General features: G+C 36.0%; 1 pseudogene; it reads left to right on the top strand.

Moving 5' to 3' along the window:
* The window catches only part of LOC101576017, a 45,392-nt pseudogene that overhangs the window by 26,058 nt on the left and 9,715 nt on the right, over nucleotides 1-9,619 (top strand).

Genomic DNA, 9,619 nt, shown 5'->3' with positions numbered 1-9,619 from the left:
AGTCTATTTTATTAAACAATTAATGAGATTATCTTACTGACATGTTAAGGTGAAAATAATGGATTGCAAAAGCTTAATTCACCTTTGAGTTAGGCTGCATTAATGAGTAATTTTGTAAAATGGTTACAATATTTTCATAATAAAACAATGCATACACTTATTATTAAAACTAAAAAGAAAACATGTGAGAAAAAATTTAGGGAGACAGTGAGATAAACATAAAGTTACACTTACTTCAAGATGAAGTTATTTGTAGTCCCATGACTATAGAGTCACCATTAAGTACAGGTCCTATCATGACATGAAATAATAATGAAGGTTACAAATTTGAGAATTAGGCATTCAATCAATTTTAAAATATAGTTTAGATAAATTACATTGAAGAAAACAAAAGGTATTTCAGGGACCAAGGTTCTATCCCAGGTGTGCCATGCCAGTCCTGCCTCAGGGGTGTACTGAGAGAGTGATTGAGACTAGGTAGCTCACCTGTAATCCCAGTGCTTGGGAGGCTGAAAATGGGAGGATCACTATGAGTCCAATCTGTGTAGTCAGACACTATAGACCTTGTACTAAATATTAAAAAAAAAACACATAAATAGAAAAAAATGTAAGAGTAAATTGTGAAAGGACTTTTGGCCTAGATAGATCAGGAAGAATTAAAATTCCTGTACACAATAAGCACTCACTAAAATTAGTTACATGTGTTGAGAAAGCAATAATGAACTTTATCATTTAAGAGATAACCTATGTATTATCACTATGGAAGTATAAAGGCAAAATATTGAATGAACATACTTTTATATATAAAGTATACTTTTGTAATTGGCAACTGTCAGTGCCAGGGGCCTGTCTATCTCTTCTATGAAGAGCTTCATCAGTTACTGTAAGAAAGGAAGAGTACACTTCACTGCTGTATGTTTGTTTTGCTTATTAGAAGATTTGTGGGTGTAAAAGAAGTCACTCTATTCTCAATAGGCTACCATATGGCTACCATATAGTCACTTTACTTCTTCCTTTTTTTATACCAGGGATTGAACTCAGGACCTTGTGCTTGCCAGGCAAGGAGCTTTCAGCTGCTGTGCTATTCCCAGGCATGAACTTCTTACTTATTAACTCAACGAGAGAAAGTGTATGTGGAAAACACTCTACTTTTTGTTTTTCTACAAATGTAAGGTACTCACCAACATGCCCAGTAACTGTTTCTTGTTTTAGGTGGATTTTATAGCTTAAGGACATAAATATATTCCCAGTAATGAATGTTTAATCACACATTTGCTGTCTCTTAAATTCTGACATTTTTTTTGCTTGAATGAGTTTCAGAAATACTAACATAAATCAACATTTTGATAGAAAAAAATCTGCAAATTTTTCTCAGTGTATGAAGATGATTTCATTTATGAAATAAATGATAGGTCATCAATAAGAGAGACAGGTCTGACAAAGAGAAGCCTCACTTCTAGTTACAAAATATATGTGCATGTTTCATTGCACAGTTCATCAAAATGAATTGATTTTAACTTTTTTTGTACTCGTCATCTTTTATCACATTGCACCGTCTTTTTTTCACTATGCTGTGAGTTACTAACTTTAATTTTTAATGTACATAAGTTCTATAGTAATTTTCAACCACATAAGGAGCTGACTCACGTTAAAAATTTTATTCCATGTTCAATTAACACTGAGTTCTCCTCTGCCTGCCGATGTTTATTTAGCTTTAATGGGAAGAATGTGGAAAGAGAACATAACTTTTTTTCTTTAACTTTGATTCCGCCTCTTCTTGTTTTCTGACTCTGCTCAGTCATGTTCATGTGGAAAGGAGGAGCACAGAGGCAAATACATTTCACAAAATTACTTTTCCATTGCAAGTTCATTTTATTGTACTATTTTTCTAAAAACATAAAATATTAAAATAATCATTAGAAACAATACATAGTTTCACTAAACAAAGAAATAGGAATTCAACAATGATTGCTCTATTGAGTAATTTTCTCTCCAAATTAGTTTTTTAAATTACCAGATATAAATGTGCAAAACTGGTTCTAAAAAACAAAACACTAACAAAGGTATATGGAATTAGAGAGAAAACAAAAGTTCAGAAAGAAAAGAAATTTTAAGCATTAACTTCTCCTTTCAAAAAAACTAGCAGAAATTAGAAAAAAATATATATATATAGTTTTGGATGATTGCATTTCCAATCTCTGCTATATATATTATTCCAGTCTTTCTTCAATCCATTTTCTTATCCCAGTTTTACTTCCTTCTGAACATCCATTCACAGATTTTATTGTAACTTTCAGATTTTATTTAGTCTTTCATGTTTTCACAATAGTGAAGCAATATGATGTTTGCACATGTGGGTTTGATTTATTTTACTTATCAATACAGTCTCTAGTTGCATCCATTTATCTACCAAAGGCTCGAATTTATATTTATAAAGCTGAATAATATTCCATTGTGCAGAAATAGTATGTCCTTTTTTAGCCATTCTTCAGTTGATGGACATTTGGGTTGTTTCCAATAATTAGTTATGACAAACTGAGGTGCTATAAACATGAGTGCGTGCATATAACTCAGGTATGATGATTTCAGTTTAATTGGGAAAATGAGGGGAATAGCTGGCTTGAATGGGATCTTCAATCTTGGCTTTCTGAGGAAACTCCATACAGACTTCCATAATGGTTGGATCAGCCTGTACTCCCACCAACAGTGGAGAAGCGTTCCTTTTTCAGCACAGTCTCTTCAGCATTTGTTATTGGTTGACTTTTTGATGATAGCCATTCTTTCTGGCATTAGATGGAAATTCAGCATTGTTTAGTATTCATGTCTTGAATTATACATGAAAACAAACATTTTTTCATATCTTTATTTTCCATTTGTATCACTTCATAAGTAAGGTGTGCATTCATCTCTAATGCTCATGTTTTAATTAAATCTTTGAAGTTTGGAGGCCTGATTTTTTTTCAATTCTTTTATGTTCTAGAGAGGAGTCCTTTGTCTGTGGTACAGTTCTGTAGGAATGAGCTTGGGATAATTGCTTCCCTTTCAGTGTCATTGAAGAGTTTGGGAAGAGTTGTCATTAAATCTTCTGTAAATTTCTTATAGAATTCTTCTATGAATCCACTGGGACCTATCTTTACTTTGTTGGTAGGTTTTTTATTACATTTTCAATTTCATTGACTGGTATTGTGTTATTCATGTTTTATCTTATTGATTCAGCTTTGGTAATTCATGTTTATCTAGTAATCCGTCCATTTATTCTGTGTTTTCCTTTCTGTGTGGGTAAAGATTTTGGAAATAGGTGTTGATGATCTCTTGAATTTCTACAGAGTCTGTAGTGATTTCATGCTTTTATTCCTTATTGTATAAATTCACATTTTTTTTCCTTTTTGATACCGTTGGCTATGAGTTTATCAATTTTGCTTACTCTTTCTAAGAGTCAGCTCTTCTACTCATTCTTTGTATTGTTTTCTTTGTCTGCATTGAATTTATTTATGCTTTAATCTTATAATTTTCTGACTTCTTTGGGCTTTGGGCTTGAATTACTCATGTTTTTCTAGGAGCTTGAGGTGAAGGATGAGATTGTTTATTTGGGCTCCTCCAATTTTCCTATGTGAGAATGTACTACTATAAATTTCCCTCTTAAGACAGTTTTCATTCCATCCCACCAGTTCTGGTAAGTTAAAACTTCATTTTCATTTGACTGTAAATATCTTAATGGCTGGCGAGATAGCTCTGTGTATTAAGCAGCTACTTAGTCAAGCACAGGAAAGGGAGTTCGATTCCTGGCACCACATACCCTGCTGGCCTTGCCCTTGGGTGCCATGATCTAGCCACTGAGAACTGAGACTAGGTGTGGTGGCACACACCTGTTTTCCCAGTGCTGGAGAGGCTGAAAACAGCAGGATCACCATGAGCCCAAGCTGTATACTGAGCACCTATATATATATATATATATATATATATATATATATTCTTCTATAATTTTATAATTTCATCATCAATGGCCCATTGATTTTTCAGGAGGGTGTTATTTTGTTTCCATGTGTTTATGGAGTTTTTGCTGTTTCTTTTTTCAATAATTTCCAGTTTTGCTGCACTATGGTTATATGCATGGGATAATATCAATTCCTTTGCATTTACTTAATCATACTCTATGAGCCAGTATATTGTCTATTTTAAAGAATGTCTTGTATGCAGTTGAGAAGAATGTGCATTCTGATGCTGTTGGGTAGAACACTTTATAAAGGTCTACTAAGTCCAATTCTTCACTATTTTGGTTTAGTTCTGCTATATCTTTGCTCACTTTTTGCTTAGTTGATTTACCTCTTTGTGTCAATGGTGTGTTAAAGGCCCTCAGGGCAATGATCTTATTGCTCATTTGATTTTTCATGTCTGTTAAAATTTGTCTTACAGAATTTGGTGCTCCTACATTGGGTGAATATATATTTATAACTGTTACCTCTTTTTCTTGCAGTTTTTCCCTAATAAGAATGTAGTGATCTTTATCTCTTTTAATCCTACTTAATTTGAAAATGTCATTGTCAAGCACAAGAATGGCTATCCCTGCTTTTTTGTGGATTCCACTTGCATGGAGGACATTTTCCATCCTTTGGGGTTTAGTATAGCAATTTCTTTTTGAGTTAAATGTGTTCCTTGTACGTACCATACTGTTAGATTTTGTTCCTTGATCAACTCTGCCTCTGTGATTCTTTTGACTGCGAGGGCCAGAGAGACAGCTCATTAGAATAAGTGCTTGCCTGGCAAGTGCAAGGGCCTGAGTTCAATCCCTGGTTACACACACACACACACACACACACACACACACACACGCCTCTTTTGATTGGTGAATTGAAGCTGTTTACATTGATGGTTCTAAGTGATATGTATTAGCTTACCTTTGTCATGTTGGTTTCCTACTGTAGGATCCCTACATAGTTGTTGTCCTTGAAGTTGTGATCATCTTTGGCTCTTTCTTAAATATCTTCCAGTACTATTTTTAGGGTTGAGTTGGGTGGTCATGAATTTCTTCAGTTGTTCTTTGTAATGGAAGTATCTCTCCATTACATTATTTTTTCTACATTTTAGGGACGGGTCTATAGTGTGTTCAAGGAATCACTCCTAGATCAGACTCATAGTGATTCTCCTGTTTACAGCCTCCCAAGTGCTAGGATTACAGGCATGTGCCCCCATACCAAGTCTCAATTGCCTTCTCAGCATGCCCCTGGGGTGGGGCCGGCACGGCAGGCCAGGGGACCGAATCCCCGGCCCCTGTACCAGCTTGCAAGCACATTAATCTGCTGAGCTATTTGCTGGCCCTTTCATTAAGTTTGATAGATAGCTTTGCACAGTACATCAATCTGGGTTGGAAATTGTTTTCTTTCAGTACCTTAAATACAGCGCTTCATGTTGTTTTTTATTTGATGGCCTGTGTTGACAAATCTGTCAGGATTCTTATGGGCTTCACATGATAGGTGATCTGTTTCTTTCCTCTAATAGCTTTTAATATTCTATTCTTTTGTCCACTTTCTGGGATCTTGATTGTTTTGTGTCATGGTGAAGATTTATTTTGTTATGGTAGATGGAGTTTTGTATGCCTCATTTATCTGTAGGTAGATTCTTTTCCCATGCTTGGCAAATTTTCTGCTACTACTTCTGCACTTCTCATTATGTCATCTGTGTTAACTTCAACAGTTTTTTGATACCTATAAGCCTTATATTTTTTTTTCCTTGCATCATCTTACAACTGCTGTATTGTTATATCCTGGTTCCTTGTTATTTTTAAGAGATGTTTCCTTTCATGTTCACTAGCTGCAATGCTATCTTCAGCATCTGAAATTATGCCTTCAGTTACATTCAAGCAGTTTTTCCAGCTTTCAATGAAATTCTTCATGTCTTAGATATCTGTTTGAACCTGTTTGATGCGTCCTCATTTCCTATATCATTCACTCAGTTTCAATCATTTTCCTATTCCACTCTATTTTTATTTATGTTTCCCTTAGATGTACTGAGCAATTTTTCATGATTATTGTCATTTCCTTATTTCCAGAGAGATTATTTCTAATTTTATTTCCTCCATACCCTGATGGAGCTTTTTTCTTTGTTTTAGTTGCTATCATATCAGAAATTTCAGGTATGTGACTTACAACTTCTTCTATGACCAAGTTCTTCTACAAGTCTCCTTGACTTATTGACAGTTGACTAGAGGTCTGACATTGGTATTTGTTCCTTTTGTCATTTTTGAATCTCCCAATGTTGTCCCTGACACTGCAGTTATGGTAGAATGGTGGGGTGCTGGTTAATAAGGCTCTCAGAAATGTTGGAGTGCAAGGTAGTCTTCCCAAAATTCCCAATAGGTAGGGTTCACTATGGCTTCCACCTTGGTAAGTGAGGGGCAAGCCACAGGTCAGGAAGAATATGATGGTTGTGAAGGCAGGCAAAAATTCTGCAAGGCTCTCCTGATGGTAGAGCAGCTCAGATAGTATTCAGCAAGGTTCTTGAATACTTCTGTGGCAGTCTTCAAGGCTACTGATTTCAGGATACCATAACAGTCTTCCAGAGAAATGACTACTGGCCAGGGCTCAGCTGAACTCTGGAAAGCAGAAGTGGGTCAGTACAGGACTCATCAGGTGCCTTCAGCAGTCCTCTAGGAGCAGCTGGGTGGCTGAGGCTCAGCTGAATTCCAGAGAAGGGACCACTGGATCCCCTTGGCAGTCTCCAAGGAGAGGATGGATGACCACAACTCAAATGAGCTCCCATGAGGTCGAAGGGCACAGGGGTAGGCTCACCAGGTCCCCCAGGTCATCTTCAGGTTGCAGAAAGATGACCAGGATTCAGATAAGCTCAGAGGAGATGTAAATCCATTTTACATGTGCAGCTTTCCACTCCTGAAGTTTCTCCTTTGGTTATACAAGTGTGGCTTTCAGTGAGAAAGGAAGCAAAAGAAAAAATGCTTCCTTATCACATACGTGAGCACTTTGGGGGTGGGGATGTATTCAAAGGCGCCTCTATGTGATTTCTTGATTTAAAAAAAAAACAACATAATTTGTCATGGTCTTTTTAATTCTTCAGCTCCACCATGAGTACCTGTGGTGAATCTTGTGTGATTTCAAGGTAGGCTGACTTCATAGGGCTACACTGAGTACTGAGCGTTTTCCTCAGCCTTAACATTCTGAACAAGAGTGCTGCTGGCTGCTGTGTGCCTTCACTATCTTTGCACATCATTTTTCCTTGATACTTTTCTTCAGGTTCAAATAGTAAGCCTAAGGATTGGCCAGCCTGTATGCTCCCTTATTGGGCTTCCAAACAGTGCAAGATATGTCAGTCCACACAATCATTTGCATTTTTAAATAATTATTTTAAAATGCAGATCAATGCTTGTTTGTACCTGGCTATAAGTCAAATTAACCAATGTTGGTGTAGTAAAAAAAATTAACTTTCAAGTAGACATAAAAGTAACTTAAAGCAGCATTTTCAAAAGAAAATGACACCCTTTGATATTATAAACTGTGAGGGAACAAAACTCACCATTATATGTAGATGTGAAAATATTAGGGCCTATGGAGATATGTTTAGAAATTTCGAGACATGGTTTTTAATTGATAACTGAAAATGAAAATAGACTATTAAGTTCAATAGAAGCAGATCATTAGGACAAAAGTGAGGACAAATTTTCAGAAAACTTAACATACCTGAAGCCACAGGAAGAGTGTTAATCTTGAGAAATAGAAAATAAGCTGTTGAGGGCTGGCGAGATGGCTCAGTGGTCTAAAGCACCTACATGGAACAAGCTTGGCAAAGCACAGGGACCACGGTTCAATCCCCCAGCACCACATGCCAGCCAGCCCCGCCCCCTGGTGGGCTGAGCTGGCCACACACATACACACACACACACACACAATAAATAAATAAATGTTAAAAAAAATAAGCTGTTGACACTCATAGATGTAAATCTTGGAGTTGAGTTTCTATGGTGGAATAGGCACAGAGAAAGGATAATATACAACATGCCCAAATTTAGCTGTAATCTTAGAACTATGTGAGTCAGAGCTGGTAGCTAATTGTTTTTAAATGAATGCTTCATTTTCTTTTAGAAATATACAATTATCTAAACCATGTACCACATTTTATGATATATATAAAAACAATATGTGGATTTTCTGTTATAATTATTAATGTATTTTAATTTTACAAATAAATGGAGTACATCATGGAAATACAATTGATACATAAAATGTACTGGTAGCATGCACATGGCTGGTGCTTTCTCCTACCTCCCCCATCCCTTCCTCTTACCTTATACTTCCTTGGATACTTCATACTATCTTCCCCCAGATTCCATAATGAAAGAATGCATTTTATCTGAGACTGTCTTAAATTGTGATAGCTAGTTCCACCTAATTTCCTGTAGGTGAATGATTTGTTTTCTTTAGGGCTCGCATAATACTTTTGTACACTATATATCACATTTTGTTCATCCCTTTAACCAGTGGCTAGTATCTACCTTATTTCTTAACCTGCCAATGGTGAATAGTGTCAGGATATACATGGTCTACTTTATAGTATGTTGACTTTAATTCCTTTGGATGTACAACAAGGATCATACCCCTAGACCATGCTTCTTATATCTTTAGTTTTTTCAGGAAGTTTTATATTGTCTTCTGTAGTGTCTATGCTAATTTACATCCCAAAAACAGTGCACAAAGGTTTATTTTTTATCTGCATCCTAACCAATACTTATTATTATTTTTTACTTCCTTGATAATAGCTATTCTGAATAAAGTGAGATAGTATTGTCATGCAGTTTTCATTTGCATTTTTAGGATGGCTAAAGATAATGAGCATTTTTTTCTCATTCTTTGTCCATTTTTATTTAAAATGTTAAAAATAAAATACTTTAAGCAAGAATGTGAAAATTTTGGCAACAGAAAACTAGAGGGACCAACGAGATAGCTCAGTGGACTAAAACGCCTGCTTAGGAAAGCTTAGGCAAAGCGCTATGACCACAGTTTGATCCCTGGCACCAAATGCTGCACCAGCCTCGTCCCCAGGGTGGGTTGAGCTGGTTATGGTGGCACAAACCTGTAATCCCAGCGCTGGGAAAGCTGAAAGCAGGAGGATCACCATGAGTCCAAATTGTATGTTGAAACAGTGTAACAGCCAAATACATTTTTAAAAGAAAACTGGAAAACACTTAGGAAGGATACTAGGAAGACACTAGAAGATTGGAAGATGTTTATGTTCATGGACTGATAGCAAGAACATTTTTAACTGATTCTCAAAATGACACACAGATTCAAGGTAGTTACTGTCACAATATCAATGAAATACTTGATTCAAATTATGAAAAAAATCCTAAAGTTCAGTTGGAAGCACAAACCAAAAAAATGAAGAAGAGGATCCTGAATATTATACATAAAAAAGAAAGAACATTAAACAATACTAGATGTATCACAATTCCTAACTTGAAATAGTCTGTAAACCCACTGCAGCAAAATCAGAGGGACTGTAGTGTAAAAATCAACATATAGAAAACTGGAATAGAATAGAGGACCAGAAGCAAAGCTGTTTTCCTTCTTTCCTTCCTTCCTTCCTTCCTTCCTTCCTTCCTTCCTTCCTTCCT

The sequence above is a fragment of the Octodon degus genome, unplaced genomic scaffold (assembly GCF_000260255.1).
Source record: "Octodon degus isolate 3935 unplaced genomic scaffold, OctDeg1.0 scaffold00009, whole genome shotgun sequence".
NCBI lineage: Eukaryota > Metazoa > Chordata > Mammalia > Rodentia > Octodontidae > Octodon > Octodon degus.
The sequence above is the reverse complement of the archived record's forward strand: the minus strand, read 5'-3'. Positions and strand labels throughout refer to the sequence as shown.